Source organism: Condylostylus longicornis, unplaced genomic scaffold (genome assembly GCF_029603195.1).
Source record: "Condylostylus longicornis isolate FDR11 unplaced genomic scaffold, ASM2960319v2 ptg000010l, whole genome shotgun sequence".
NCBI lineage: Eukaryota > Metazoa > Arthropoda > Insecta > Diptera > Dolichopodidae > Condylostylus > Condylostylus longicornis.
This window is the reverse complement of record NW_026577979.1, coordinates 17,170,903-17,187,561: the sequence shown is the minus strand read 5'-3', so window position 1 is coordinate 17,187,561 and position 16,659 is coordinate 17,170,903. Positions and strand designations below refer to the sequence as shown.

General features: G+C 26.4%; 1 protein-coding gene across 1 annotated transcript in view; it reads right to left on the bottom strand.

Annotated features, from left to right (window-relative positions):
* Positions 1-16,355, bottom strand: part of LOC129619113 (uncharacterized) — a 67,124-nt gene extending 50,769 nt beyond the window's left edge. Inside the window, exon 1 of the mRNA XM_055534199.1 lies at positions 16,076-16,355. The gene's annotated coding sequence lies outside the window, so the exon portion shown is untranslated. The remainder of the gene's footprint in view (positions 1-16,075) is intronic.
* Positions 16,356-16,659: the final 304 nt, after the last annotated feature.

The following is a 16,659-nucleotide window of genomic DNA, read 5'->3' as shown; positions in this document are numbered from 1 at the left end:
CGTTGTTATTACGAAAAAAATAATTCCAAATCTTTAAAATCGGATAGCAACAAGAACGCATAACTTTTAATAATTTAACATTCGAATTTTCGGTAACTATAAATTTAAAATTTTCATCTTTTGTATGTTCATACGTATTTTGCTCATATAAGAAATACTTTATTTGAAACAAGTTACCAAACAAATCGGAATTTAATTTCTTGTGAAATTCTCCGGGATATTCTATAACTGGCCACGTAATTAACCAATTCCAAGATTTTAATTTAAAACTAAAAATAAAAAATCAAGTTCCACTTAAACACCGGCAAAAGAAAAAAAAAAGAAATTAATTCAAATTCTAATCTTTACCATCAAATTTCTTCAAAAGAATTCTTGTAAATGCGAACACATATTGTATTAGACCTATTGTACATTCTTTCAAATTCCTTATAATATAGATTATGGTAACTTGAATATTTTGTCTGGTATAATATTTTACGACGACGACGTCAATAATATTGTTCTATTCGTAATTTATGAAGGTCAAATTTTAAAAGGCATCACATACAACAAAAAAAAAAGTGAAAACCCAAAAAACTTATGAATACCAAACATTTTCCACGAATCGCGATTTGAGTCACAAAACACATGCTCACTGATTCATCTAAATGTATTTTTTCTCTTTGATTTTCATTGTTTTCTTTTTTTCTTCTTTTTCTACCAAAATAAGATAAAAGACTGTATCAAGAGATCAAAATTTTTCAATATTTTCCAAATCATTTAGAAATTTTTAATTTTTTTTAAGATTAAAGAGACAAACAGAAAGAAAACAAAAATCTCAACCGAAAATTTCATTCATAAAAATCTTTCTATACTCAGCAATAAATTTTATCTAACAAACAAATTTTTTCATTTTACATCTACAAACAAAATTATTCTGCGATCTCTTGGCCAGAATAAATTAACAACTACATAAGTTTAATGGGATATTGGTATTGGTGCAAGCAATCGAGAGGTGATCATAATATTAGTGAGAAAATTTTAATAATTAATATTGTTTTTATAACAGTATAACCTACTTTCGGAGATGTTATAAATACATAAAATTTAAATTCACAACAGTTGCTGTCTCACTGCTTACATTCTAGATTTTTTTTTGGTTTTGAATTTTTGTTTTGATATTCACGCATAAATTTTGTTTCGCACACAAACGATTGAATGCTTTAGATTTTAACAAAATTTTAATTTTTTACTGAATAGGAGAATGTTGCGAGTTGTTTGCATGAAACATCGTACAATTTACGATGTTGTATTTAGACATTATTAAATCCACCCTGAGTTATCTAAGATCATTTCTACAAAGCTAGTGAAATAAAGTATACTATGCTCTGGGTAAGTGTTCTAGTGTAAAAGTAGTACGTGTTTTGTGGGCTGATTTCTAGGAGAACACTATGTTAGGTAGAATACTTGCAATGTTAAGAAGTTAATGGTAAAATTTTTCTGTGCACTCTACATGTTTGAAAAGTATTTGAAAATTAGTTCAGCGAAGTTCTAAAGGCTTACAATCTCTGTCTATTAAACTCTCATATTTCGCCAGCTTCCAATATTTTGTAAAGCAAAGTAAAACTTGTCTTTCTTTTGCTTTATAATGAATCACATCAATTTTATTTTTTTCCTGCAAAACTCAACCAAGAAATTTCAATAAATTTAATTTCTAATAAAATCAATACTTGAGAATGAAATTTTGTTAGTCCAAAGTTCTATATCTGATCTTTAATTTAAAAAAAAAATTTGTTTATAAAGGAAGCTCTCGAATTGTTCAAGTGTTTATTTTTCATATGGTTTCTCATGTGGTTTGTTATGGTAAATGATAATTAATGTGGATCAGGAATTTTTATGAATCAATTTAAAATTCCTGTGAATTTTTGCAAAAATTCCCAATTAATTAATTGATTTATATTATTTAATCTTAAATAATGTTTTCAACACTTCACGCGTTTAAATAGTGAACTAATACATAATACTTAAAATACTTTTAAGTTTTTTTATTCTCTATGAGTGTAATAATCATTGAAATATGCTTCGTCATCGTTTTAGATCCGAAATGAACTCATTATACATAATATAAATAAGATGAAGAGAGTTACATACATACATAATGTATACGCTTCCATAAAATTTATACATAATCTAAATATACCAAATATGTAAAAACACATGTCGTAAGCGTGCCATGCGAGTGACTACAACGGATATAAAACAACCACATATAAAAAAATGAAACCAGAAAATCGGAAATTAAATATTAAAAATCGGAACTTAAACTGTTTTAATAATTTAGTCACACTCATAATCATCGGTTAAAAGAAGCCAAAAACGATGGAACGGAAGCTTTGCACATAGACAGTAACAAATTGATAAATCATAGAAAAACTTATTGACGTCACAAATATTATGTTGTGATGACTGATGACGCGAAATTTAACGATTTATTATATTGTTATGTTTTTAATTTTCGCTGGAATTGCGATTACGAGGCGAATCGAAACTGAAAGCAATTTTTTTTTTCAATTTGCATTCACAGATGTTCGAATGTGTCGTTCTTGTTTTTTCTTTTTGTGATCGAGCAATTCAATACAAGCTTTTTATTATTCCAATTAAACACAAGTTTTAACCTCTATCACAATTAAATTTTTTATTTTGTTTTGCTACAGAGTGGTTCTTTGTGTGGGATTATTTTCCATAAAGAGTAAATTAACGTAATGGGGTAAAAAAATTTAACGTCAAAAAATTTTTTGAGAAAAAATTCTTAGAAAATATTCATGTTTTTAAGATCCTGTATAATTTGTTCAAAATAATGTTGTTATGTATGCTGAAAAGTAATTTTAGATCTCATACACAGCAGTTTTAAGCGTACAGTAATCTAATTTAGACAGTTCATATTAAACAAATTTTAGAGTTGTCGAATATTTTTCAATTACAAGTATACAGATAAAGTTAAAAGTGACCATATGTTTACTAGCATTACTTAGCTTTTGCCAAAATAAAAGAAGAGGCACACGTATACAATGTAGTTGACAAAATAGGATATAAAAATCTTCGAACAATTCAATATAAAGTAGTTTGTCAAAATTTTTTTTACAAAAATAAAATTAAAAAATATTCCAAATAACTATTAAAGTTTTACAGTTCCTTCACTATATTATAGTTCTCATAAAATAGTTTAAATAATGATGATTCTTTAAACTGTTATCGTTTTTAAGATATCAGAAAGATTAACAAATAATATTAACGGTTTACTATCGTTACATGATGGGATGGTTACTTATCCATTAAAAATTTTAATATGAGTTACGAAATTGCAATGCTAATGAGCAATATTTTTAAAAGACAAAAAAAAACGACACACTCTGTAAGCAAATGCAAAATTACCATTATCAATTGTTTACACAACTTATACAAGCACAAACACAATCTTTCCTTTATATAGGTCAAATTGACTTATGCTTTATCAAATGAATTATTAAAATTATAAAAAAATGCCGGTAAATTTTGTGTTGGTTGTAAACTTTATTAACTATGACGTGAATTAAAATATCATAGATAACGTAATGTATTTTCCCCAATTTTTATCAGTACATAGTCATTTTCATATAGCGTGCTTTATGCTTCTTTTATAAACATTATCAGAGTTAATAACCACAAATTTATTACTATGCGCATCATGTACGGTCCTTACATTTTCATTTCTCTTTTCCAACATACGAGTCTGATGAAAAATTAAAAGTTATTTAAAATTTTATTTAACACATAATTTTAATGAAAGCAAGAAAATTAAAAAACAAATTAAGTCAAACTGGGGACCTTTTATGCAAACTTTGAAAAGGAGAGGAGCTAGATGTTTTCCTCATTTGTGATGCCAGAACTTGATTAATTCACTTGGGGGGATAGGTGGTAGCGCACCCGGACCTGCGGGAGGTGGCGCTTGGACGAATTCATAACTACTTGAAGGTTATAGACTTAATTGGCGATTTATAAGCGGTGGGATTTTACAATGAGTTTTAATGGCTGCAGTGACCTGATATGAGATTGATCCCTGCCGGTCTACAATTCTAATCTTATCTTATTTATTTATTTAATTATAATTATTAAATTTCAGATTACTTATAGGTTTTTATATGATTAACTAGTGTACGACTACCAACTGTGACAAAAGGATATATTACATAATGTAATTACTGTCATAAAGTTGAAGATCAATAAAGAGTAAGGGCTGAGATAGACAAGCAATTTTTAGTTTTGCAACTGTTTGATTGCTTATTTCTTTTCCAAAGGTTTGTATTCAAACGCGCACACATGTGACTGTATGGTAAACAATTAAACTGCTTGTATTTTTTAAGAAATAATTGAAACTTTTATTTAACGCATTCGATTTTAATTGATGCGTTAGTTTAAAGCTTAAAGTTTAGTTTGTTAGATGTGCGCCCAACACACATTGTAATCACAAAATCAGGCAGCAATCGTAAGACCAAAAATTGCGTGTCTCTGTCTGAACCATAAGATCCGAAAAAGTATCTATAATATTAGTGTCAAATAAAGTTATCTCTTCTCCCTTCTTTGCAAATACAAAATGTAATATAAAATTTACCACAACGCAACCTCAAAAAGGTTACACTATCAAGTTCTCACAGTTAACTGAAAAAGTCGTGGTAATTGGCTTTGGAATCAAATTGAATAGAAATAAAATCTTCTTTTGAATAGCTTCGTCTGGTCATTTCGCTCGAATTTTCTATCATCTTGTTTGCTTTTGTATAAATCTTATATGTGTGTGTATACACTGATGTATGCAATTTACCATAAAATAAATTTGATAATTCTAGCTAATTAATCTATTTTACAGTGTTATTATATTTGTAATAATTTTTATTTAGGTTCATCAGACTGTTTTTTTTATTAATAGCATATTAATAATTAAAAAACAATTTTTTTGCCTTTTGATATTTAAAAATAAATTTAAAACTTTATAATTAAATGCTTAAAAATAGAAGGTATTACTAAATTTCAGATACGGAATTACGTTGTGGCGGAAGAAACAATATGAGAGAATCCCATTCTCCACACCAATTAGTCAAGTTTAACACCTACATCGGCAAAGGTGAATGATATATGTACATAGTTCTTTTCAATATATTAAATACAACGCTTTATAAATATTGCAATGTTAACATTGTCAAAAACAAAACTTTTTTTGCAAAAAAACTAAGGCAGATTTTTACGAAGCTTTTGTACATTCTCATAAAAGACGCTCTCATTCAAATAATATTACGCTCACTATCTTTATTTTTGGAGAACACGCGTTCACTTTAAATACGTATTGAATTTGCATAAATTTAACTTGTTTTTACGTAATTCTAAATGTTTACATTCTTACTTCTTCATTATTATTTTTATTGAATGGTTACGAAAACACGTGTATGACTTCATATTGTTTTATTAATTTACGTAGATGGATAGTTAAATTATTCAAAAAAAAAAAAATTAATAACGTTAAAGTTAAAATCGACCACAATTGAATTTATTTCACGAAAATTTCACCTACGTAACTTAAATTAACTTGTAAAAGGTCAATAAACTCTCTATTATTGCAGTCTAATATACAACAACAAAAACGTTGTACAGCTGTTTTTTATTTATTACTGAAATCGCTTTCGGAGATTTTCATTTTCTGAATTAAATGACCTTGTGCCACTTATGTTATAATTTTTTATTTACTTTGTGTCATAATCATAACATTTTACTTTAATTTCTCACTTTTTTACTAAGCTTTTAATTTAAATAAAAGCTCAAGATGATCGTGTAAAAATTAAGAAATAAAAAAAAATTATAAATTAGCTTTTATAAGCTTTCAGTTATCTGGAGTGAAAGATATTTTAAGCTTTTCTGTGAAACCTTTGAAATACGCAAAGCTCTTTATTTTCATATTATTAGCTTCTGGATTAAGAAATTATTGCAGAATAAAAAATATTTTTGGGCAAAACCAGATCACATAACTTCTTTCATGTAAAAAAAAATTCTTTAAAAGTTTTAGTTTTTAAAATAAATTGCATATATTTAGGATGATATACAATTTAATTCACACTAAAAACAATAGTTGAAAATTAAATTATTACTAAATTAATTTTTCAGCCAGTTTCAAATATTTTAGCAATATTTAAAAATTAACCTGATTATAGAAAGGAATATTATCACTGAACGTCTTGTAACTTTGACATACCTTTCTGCAGTTAATTTGTATAAATGTGTATAATTATGATTGGTGAATAACTTTAACTATAGAATATATTTGTTCTTAAGTAAAATGAGTAATTTAATCCCTGAACGAAAATGATCGAAGAACAAGTTATAATATTACTCTCGCTCCTAATATATGGATCGTTCATTTAAAATAAGCCGTTTGGAATTTATATGAAACTATTCAGCTAACTTTATTAAATAACATTTAAAAAATCAACGTTAAAATCTATTATGCTAAAACCAACTAAATCATAATTTTAATTTTAACAAATTTAATATTTTTTTAAAAATACAGTAAATTTTATACGTAACCATAAATCCATTTCAGGATGGATCTTAAAATTACAGAAAACGATTACATTTTCGCAACAAGATAAATAGTTTTGTGAAAGTTTTGTACGATGTATTATTATCATGTAAACCTTTAAAATTTCCATTAGCTAGCGGCAGACCAGCCCATTGTTATTAGAATTAAGTTTATATATTTTTATTTATATTTTGCCCAGAAACTTAAATTAAGGAATTGTAACTTAAGCAACGCCTTGATTTTTAATAGTATGCAAGATACTATTTCAATTAGGGATTACAAGTCGTTTAACAAGAGTTGCAACATGTATTTCGCTATTTTTAATAATAAGGCAGCCTTTTTACTTAGTTGATATACAATTTATTAATAATAACTTTTAACGTAATTTTAAGGATAAAGAATTTTTCTGGAAATAAAAAGAAAATTCTGATTGCTTCTTGCGTTTGAGTAATTAGGGTAAAAATTATTTATTATTTTCTAAAAATCACACAAAAAAATTTCTGATCCCAGCTGAAACCTATGACAACCAAATATTAGCAAAACTTTACTATTTATAATTCATTATTTTTCCAGATTAATTTTTGAACAGATTACTGTACAATATTTAACTAAAAATAAAATTATGCTCTAATAATTGCTTTCGGTAATATTAATAAATCGAGAATTTATTCCGCCTACTTTGAAATAATAAAGAAAAAAAATTTAATTTAATTATGAGCGTCTCTTTAATTTCTATATTACATTTCATGTTAAGGTCATGTTAAAATAACAATTATAATTACAATATAGGTATGTGTATGTAAGTACAAAATGTTTGCACATTATTATAAGTACACTTATTCCTGGAATAACGTCCTTCAACAAAGCGGCGTTTAAGACAATATTTTTCTTATTTTTCTAACTAACTTGTAAACTTTTAAGTTAAGGATTCAACTCTTATTTTTGAAATTGAAATGTGAGGTTATTCACCGCGTAAAAATTTTTGGAACTACTCGAATCATCGACACTATTGCTGATGTATTTGCATGGTCAAGTGTGGAGTGGCGTGAAACGACGCTTACAATATACAAGTTAATTAAGGTTTTTCATTGAACTTAGGAATGTTTTTTGAATGGAAGCTATATTAAGACATTGACTCATTGAGTTTAGATTTATGAACTATTCAAATCTAAGTTTAACAAAATTTAGGATTCCTTTGTAACAATACTTTGTATTGCAAACGGAAATATTTAAATCTATTAAAAAAGGCATTGGAGAAATAAGTGTATTCCTCACCTACATTTTCATAAAACTTAGCAAACGTAATAATAAAGCAAAATTATATAACGAAAATCATAAAAAAAAAAACACCTACTCTCAGAAACGAAATTTTTATAATTCAAGAGGGAAAAAAAAAGTTTTGTTATAATTGTGTTCAAATTATAATAAGGTAAGTAATAGAACAGGTTAGCAGGTCCTATGTTAACAACACATTAGTTTAAAGAGCAGAGATGTGAAAAAAAGTAAAAAATAACAGAACAAGAATAAAAAGTTTCTATTAATAGTTTTTATCGCCTGTCCTGCGAAAAATATCAATAACAATGAGTGAAAAGCAAATTGAAAAATCCTTAAACGTTATTGTCAACTGTTAACAAAAATCAATTCGCTAATTATGTAACTGGAATATATTTTCACCTTGATCTATTTAATTCCACATTTAAAAAAATTATCCGGTTGCCTATCGATTTCAACCCAATTAAAAAAATTATTTAAATAGAATTGATAATTGGATAAAATGGTAGAAAATGCATATAGCACTATTTAAGCATGTTACTAAATTTTGAAATATATACTTCACGAAAGTGATACTGCTTTGTAAGACACAACCATTCAAGTTTTTCATTAACCGTTTTTAGAACAGGAATTTTCATGTTCTAAAAACGTAAACAGTGCCTCGAAATTTCTAGAATATTATGTTATAATTCAAAAGTTGTTGGTTCTTAAATCGATAGTTAAAGTTGTTAGAGTTCTTGTGAAAGCTGCTTTGTAGTTTAAGAATAATTTCAGATTTATAATGAAGCTATAGTGGTGGAATTTTAACCAAACAGATAGACAGATTGTTCAGATTTATATGGCACTTCTCATGAAACAATAAAGAAAGGTTCAGCTTAATTTTTGAATTGTGTTTTAATGAAATTTGTTATAAGTTTAAAGATGTTTCAGGTTATGGATTTTAAGATATTCCAGTTTTTACTAATATGGTAGTTTAATTGTTTCTAAATTCCAACATATTACACTTCATGTCAAATTCCAGAGATTTGCGCCAATGACATGTTTCAAGTCATAAAACAGATTCTCCTTTAAAAAATTTGATGACAGAATTGTTGAGCAATATAATGCAAGCTTGTGTTGTAATTTTAATCAGTTTGATATTCGACTCTAATCGAATGGAACCTTGGCTTACATGGTTCACAAATTGATACAATTATAACCAAAATCATTACAATGGGATGATTAGTATTACTCAGTTCGATGCTACTTTGCAAAGTTTCTGTCAAGTAACACAATTTTTTCTGAAATCTCCCCCTCAAAGATGAAAAACAAAGACGCTGTGCTATTTTTATTCAAATACTAATATGTATGTTATTTTTAGTAGGGCATAAAATATATCTCTAATTGATTTCTAATATTTTATTTTTTCTATGCATATTGTCATCCAATAAATAAAGAAAAAATAACAGAAAAAGTTGTGTGGGATTGGAAATTTATTAATATAGTTATAATTACAGTAATTTTCATACCTTTACTTAAAACAAAATCATCGACAAATATGCTTGTATATACTTACAGTATATGACGTACATTTGCCTTAAAACTCATAAATTGAAAGCAGTTTTTCTCAAACTAACTTTTATTTAAAAAAGAAAAATGTTATCATGTAACTGGAGCTTCATTTTGCGGAACTCATAACATATTGAATATTGTAAAAATTATTTTGAGTGAAATTTTAAAAAAGTATTGAACTTAGAACAACGTAGTAAAAGTATTTTAAAATACATAGTAGGCTGCAGAGGGCTCACAATAATAAAAGTTTATGAAAGAGAGATTCAAAGATTTTAATATTATATTTATTCAATACTGTTTTTGCAATTGTATAAAGGACATTCATTATTAAAACACCTTAAATAAATCAACTTAAAAAAGAAGAATTCCATGTAGGTCACACATCACACCTACATGTGGTGTTTGCTCATTATTTTATCGCTATTTTTTGCACAGCTTGAAAATACAAAAACTATAAATGTTAAAAACTTAGTTTTCGACTAAGGCAAAATTTTGTATTTTATAACATTTTTTCTGTTATGCGGAAAACAATGTGTCAATCTTGGCTCAGATTGAACAATGCAAGTGAACGTTTTCGTTGTTTTAAATAGAACGATCGGTTGTGAAAACTTTGAAAACACAGCCAGAAAAACGTTTAATATACGACTCAATTTTGATTTACTCTTCTAAAAATTAAAACCGCATTCACCCCTGACTTTACATGGTCCGAATTAAATGCTTAAGTTCTTACAAAAACCTTAACAAAAGTAAGCAGAAATTAAAAGTAGTTTGTCAAATGCATAAGTAAAAGTTAATATTCAAAGTATACTGGAAGTATATGAAAATATCTAGTTTTCACAATTACTACAATTCTTGTAACGAAAACTACAGTAATACGCCGCTGCTACATAACACGTTTTTACATAATATACACACAATATAACATTGAATTATATTATACATAATTTACTGTGATTCAATGAGCAGTGTGTATTACAATTTTAAATTCGAGAAAAATGTGTTTATTACTTTCATTGTGTTAACTTATTCGTCTGCAAAACTTTTACAAACACAATAGTAAGAGTTTTAATTTAAGAGTTATGTCTTAATTTTACTTATTCATTTCACTCATAAATATAGTCAATATCGGCTCTGAAAAATAATAGCCTAAATAAATTTGATTATCTGTGAAAATTAAAAGTCAATGCGGCTGATTTTTAATTTTACTTCCTAAATTATAGTCCTAGTTTCTCTTGCTAGTATGTGAATATTATTATTGTTATCTTGATACTCGTAGTGAGTATTTGGATGCAATAAAGAAAAATTTGTGTTCTTATTTGAAATTATTTAAAAGTTTGTTAAAGCTACTTGAATTATTTAGAAAGAGCGATACTTAAGAAAATAAGTATGCAACAAAATATCAAGTTTTCCAAAAAAAAACGAAAAATGATAAGTACATGTTATAAGTGTACGCTGCTTAACTTTTTATAGTATATCAAAAGTGTGTGTGTCTGTGTTAAGAAACTTCTTTGGAAATCCTGTTTGTATAGTGAGTTGAAATCCTATAAAAATGGTCCTTGCTTACTTCTCCGCCTGTAAAAGTTATAGCCCCGCATCATCCCAAACCTGTCATTGATTAAGAAGTTATGGCGTAGAACCCACATTTTTTAAATTCTTCAAACGCAGAAACTTCTTACTTTACGGGGTTGAAGACAAAGCAAACTTCAAGTTCCTCGTATTAGCAATAATATTGCATAATATTTGAATGCACTTTTTATCTTTGTAGGTATGTGCTTTATACATTTTATAGGAATTTGAAAACAAATTCCAAATGTAGTCGAATCCGCATATATTGATTTGCCATTAAAGAAGTTACTCTTTGATATAACAAGTTACTCACGGGTATGAGTCATTATAAAGAATATGCCAATTGCGGATAAAAAAAAACCTTTTTTTATTTTCTTTTGGTTAATATTGAATTAATTGCGTCAATAGCACGTGTTGAAAAAAGTGGTAGAAATGTAAAACGAAAAGTTGTTTTTTTTTATTGATGAAATTGATTATCATTATTTCCATTCTTGAAAACCATGGTGGTGACTCTTATTTTAGAAAAGCGTCTTATAGCTATACAAAATTAGATTACTCATTACGTAACGAAATGGTTATTTACTTAATTTTCAAAAGATCTTCAAAATGGATTTGATTTTAATGTTGATATTTAAATTGTGTGAAAAAATTAAACCTCTTTTCTTTAAAACTCCTAGGTTCTCACTTCAGAAAGTGACATTCTTATGGGTTTGTTAATTAGAAATCAGAAAGACATTTTAAATTCCGTGAGTATAAAACATCGTATACTAAAGTCATTATCACAGCTGGTTATTGAAATTAACTGTTTTTTTCTTTAAACTTTTGGAGATGAATTGAGGAACAATTCTCAAATTTAGCAAAGTAACAATTTTCAGTAGTTTATTCCTTGGGGACTGATAGGTTTAATCAAACTTTTCTAAAAGCGAAGTATGGTAAATGTTTTCTTATCAGAAAATGCTACTGCATATCGACATTTTACATTAGTTAAACAACTTCTCGGCTCTGCCACTTTTGTTCCACTCCCAATAATATGCAATAAACTCATTCTTCATAACAAGATAAGTTTTAATTGTTGAATGATTGATTCGTCAGTTTTATAAATCATTGGCTCGTTCTCTTTTCCACAGAAAAAACTAAAGAGATTTGGTTATTTTTTATTACACTTTTCTATTTAAACAAATCACTTAATCGAAAGTGGCCCATTTAATCTCATTTCTATAAAAATAAATAAACGGTTTTCTTTTATTTTACACCTATATTCAAATAAATATTAGAAACACAGTTATAATTGTAAATATACATTTTTAAAATGAACATAATTTATGACACATCATGCGTCACTTTAATCATTGGTTGAACAATCTAATAAACGACATTCATGCATATTATGACGTACATATTTACATATGTCTATATGTACTTAATAACATATAGATTTACCATTTACGGAAATTTTTATTTCTATTTGAGATATTATGAAGCGTTTCAGTATGAATACATATTATTATGTACAGATCTATAGGTATAGAAGTATGTAAATATATCCGAATTTTTTACAATCAATTCAAACAAAACTCGACGATTTCACAACAGAATTAAACTCTGAAGATAGATTTTTATTTTTGTTTTTTTTTTTTATATCATAACTAGTAATTCAACATCCATTAATTATACTCAATTTCATAACAATAAAAGAATTGTTGAGTTGATGTTCACGATAGCACCTTTCAATTCTTGTTAAAGCCGAAAACAATAAATTGAGAATTATTGTTGAAATGGGTTACTTTATCCAAATCGAATGTAAGATAATTAGGTGAGTCCGATAATTTTTTTTTTGGAAGAAATTTTAAAATTAGAATAAATTTTGGAAATTTCAATTAAAAATAGGAAATATATTTTAATTTTTTACTAATACTCTCATTCAAAATTCTATTAGAAAAAGAGAATAGCTCTTAATTAATTGTCGTGAAAGACATGAACGCCTATCAAATACATTTAATATGTTTTGCTGAAAAAACTATGAGAAACTTAGAAAAATATTGCATAGAGGAGTTTGGACTTTTATACGAGTTTTTGGTGAATTATCAAAGAAGGGTAATAATTGAAAAAACATCCCTAACATAAAACTATGATTACCTATACACATAATATACAGGGTGTCTCGTATTAAAGTGCCCTTCAATATATCAATGTGTAAGCCCTCATGAGCACACAAAACTATTGTATGGAGATTATGTTCACAACTCAATAGGTTCGGAGTTAAATATGCTTAAAGTCAATCTCGACTAATTTCTTTACTTTTTAAACTATAAAGCACAATTCTGTGCGTGCGTCAGACACGCGTGTTATTAAATATGATTTGGATAAATAAAAGGCTTTCTCAAAATAAGGGCTTTCTCATTAATATCTATGTTAGCTATAGTCGGCTCAGATTTCGGAGTTACATAACTTTAAAGTTTGAAAAATTTGAAATCTTAACTTTTCATTTTTAAAAACTTTAGTTTTCTAGGTGACGGAACATTGAGGCTTACTCCAATTTTAGAACAGCTGGCAATGTTGTTGACTAAGCTTCAATATGGTATATGAGTCACCATGCTACCGGATCTGGTTTAAGAATTATTGAGTGTACTGCAAATTTTATTTTTTAAATGACTTAGAAAAATGTACAAGAATCGTTCAAAATGGTGTCTCTGTGTGCTATTATGAAAATGTTCAGCTTGTTTTTACAGAGCTTCGCTTACATTTGCAAAAGTAAATGATCCAGAAAATATCATACGGTGCATTTCATTGATATGTGATCATGAAAGTAAAACAGCCATCATATTAAAGAAAAAATCTAAAAAAAATGTGTCCAATTGAATGAATAACCATGCAAAGCCTTAGAACTTTGAACTACGCGGTATTTAAGATGTACTAATTTATAATTAAAATACTAATTTTATTTCCATTACATTGTAATTTTCACATTGATAATTTATGATAATTTTTTTTTATATACAATAATAATTTTACTGTAATACAATCTATTACATATAACAGTCTATGAGTATGTGTAATATAGAGTAATAATTCATTCGAACACACAATTGTACAAGCACACAAAAAATATAATATTTTTTTACATTATCTTTCCATTGTTATCTAATTATTAAAGACAACACTATTGAAAGGTGAAAAGCGTAGTAAGTATATGTAGGTGTTTATAGAATAACTCTAAATTCAACATGCACGAAATATAGTAGTGCATAGTTATATCTATACATGTGTATATTAAATATTTGTGAAAATATTCAGTATCTAGAAATATGTACTTATAGGATTTCATGAGAATATGATACCTACATGACAATGCATTACTTCAGATTAAACTTTTAAATACCTGAATACTAAAAGCTCTCGCCTAAACTATAGTTCCACAAAAATATTACTTCAATTAAAATTTTTTGAACCGTTTTATTTTAATCCGTAATTGTTATTCTTAAATTGACCTCATAAAATATATTATGCAGACATGAATTAAGTTATCAGCTGATTTGAACACCATCAACCTGTAAACTGCGCGTAGAATTCGTAAACTCTACAATCTCAACATTTTTTATATTAACATACAATGATTTTAATATATGAGTTTAAAGGTAAACACGTAATTTTTACGATAATAATTTTATCAATTTTTTATCAAATTTAGATAATCATAGTTCAAACTTACATTTAGCAAGTTCTCATTATGATTGAATTTATTATACGCTCAATTTATGTTTATTTTATAATAATTACAATGAAACTGTTAAAAACAATGTGAGAGCACATATCTGTAAAATCAAACACAAATTAAATTAAACTGACAACTAAATGAAGATGCTAATTCTTATAAAAATAGACTTCACACTCAGAATTTCGTTTTTCAAAGATTTACATATTTTATCTCAGATAGAAAGCTAAAATTTTAAACGCAAATAAATCTTAGGTAAGAACTAATTTCGGTAGCTCCTTATAAAGTTTTAAAAATGTCATTTTTTGATTATTTGTTGTAACAAAACCACAAACAGTTTCTTAGTTTTAGAAAAGCAATGACATGCTAGTACTATTAACAATTAGAAAAATTAGTTCTCATCAAATTTTTGATATAATTTTTCTTCTAGACGGCTATTAGTAGAAGTCTGAAACTTCAGCACAATTTGGATACTAAGAAATAATTTATTTCGTTAGAAGAAAAGTTTTTTCCACTTCGACCATCATCCGAGTAATGGCCTCCCGAAATTCGTAAAATTTGAATTTTCGGCGCTTTATGTTTTCGTTAACGTTAAAAGCGTTGCCATCAAAAAGTATAATTATTTATCTTAACTGACTGACTTAACACCGTTCAATTCAATTATTAAAATAAACGCTTTTTTCTAATTATTTTGTTTTGCTCATCCTGAATATATGCAATAAATTGATGTACATATTTTGGTGCATGAAAAAAAGTAATTTAAATAATGCAAACATGTGAAAATACTCCCTTTAATAACAGTAATGTTATTTTCACATGTTCAAGAGAGAAGTGCTTTTTTCCAAACCATTGGTTTGAAAATTCAACGTTATACAAAAAAAATTACATTAATTCGTCATATTTATCGCTGTACCTTGCTTTAAGTACCTGTATAAATTAGGCATATAATTTTGCGATACTGCTAACAAATCAGTATAGTTTTTTAATGATATTTTCCTACATTATTCAATCATGCATAAATTACATAAACTTATTCTTACATCAAGCACCTTTGAATGCATACATACATTTAAGAACTTTAACATAAGAATATAAATTTTAAAATAATTATGAAAGTCAAAAAACTATACAATATTATTGAAAATATTAAAATCAAATTTGCCTCCCTTCAGTTTTAAGAAGTAAACAGTTTTTCAATTAGCAATTTATAAAAAGCTTGTAAACATTTTTAAAAATATTATTCCATTTTTCAATCACATGATAAATGGTCACCACAAAAATAGAGAATATTCTTATAACAGAATTTATAAACAGAACAAAAATTATTTGCAAACGTCAGAATACATAAATAAAATTAAAATAAAAACAAAAATAGTATAAAATGAAAAGCTTACCCTTCAAAATTTTCTGATTTCCTGTTAAAAAGAAAGTTCGATTTTGTTTGATTCAACAAAATTTTTGCTATTTCTGTGTGTGTTTTCGTGTTTGAAAAAGTTGTGCCGTACCGGCTATAAAACTTTACTTTTATTTTTTTTTATTCTTTTCAAACTATTTATTTACCTATACATATATTTTTATTATTAGAAACTTAAACATTCAATATCTTTTTCATTTGTAAAATAAATATTTTCGAAAGGTTTAAAATTCTAGATATGATAAATGAATTCTGATAATAAAAATTATATGTGATCAAAAATTAAAATACTGATAATAAAATTTTAGCATTTAAGGAAAATATTAAATCTTTTTAATTTCAAAACACTCAAATAAAATTTTAATGATTTATGAAAAAGAAAAAATCGATTTTCTTCACTTGGTATAAATTATTTTTTTTTTCAAATACACCAGAAACAAATTTAGAATATTAAAATTTTGCTATTTTTACAAAAATTTCAAATGATATTCTCACAATATTGGTTTTCACAATTTATAAATATTCGGTTTACTTAATTTCTTTATAATTAAAATTCACTAAAAA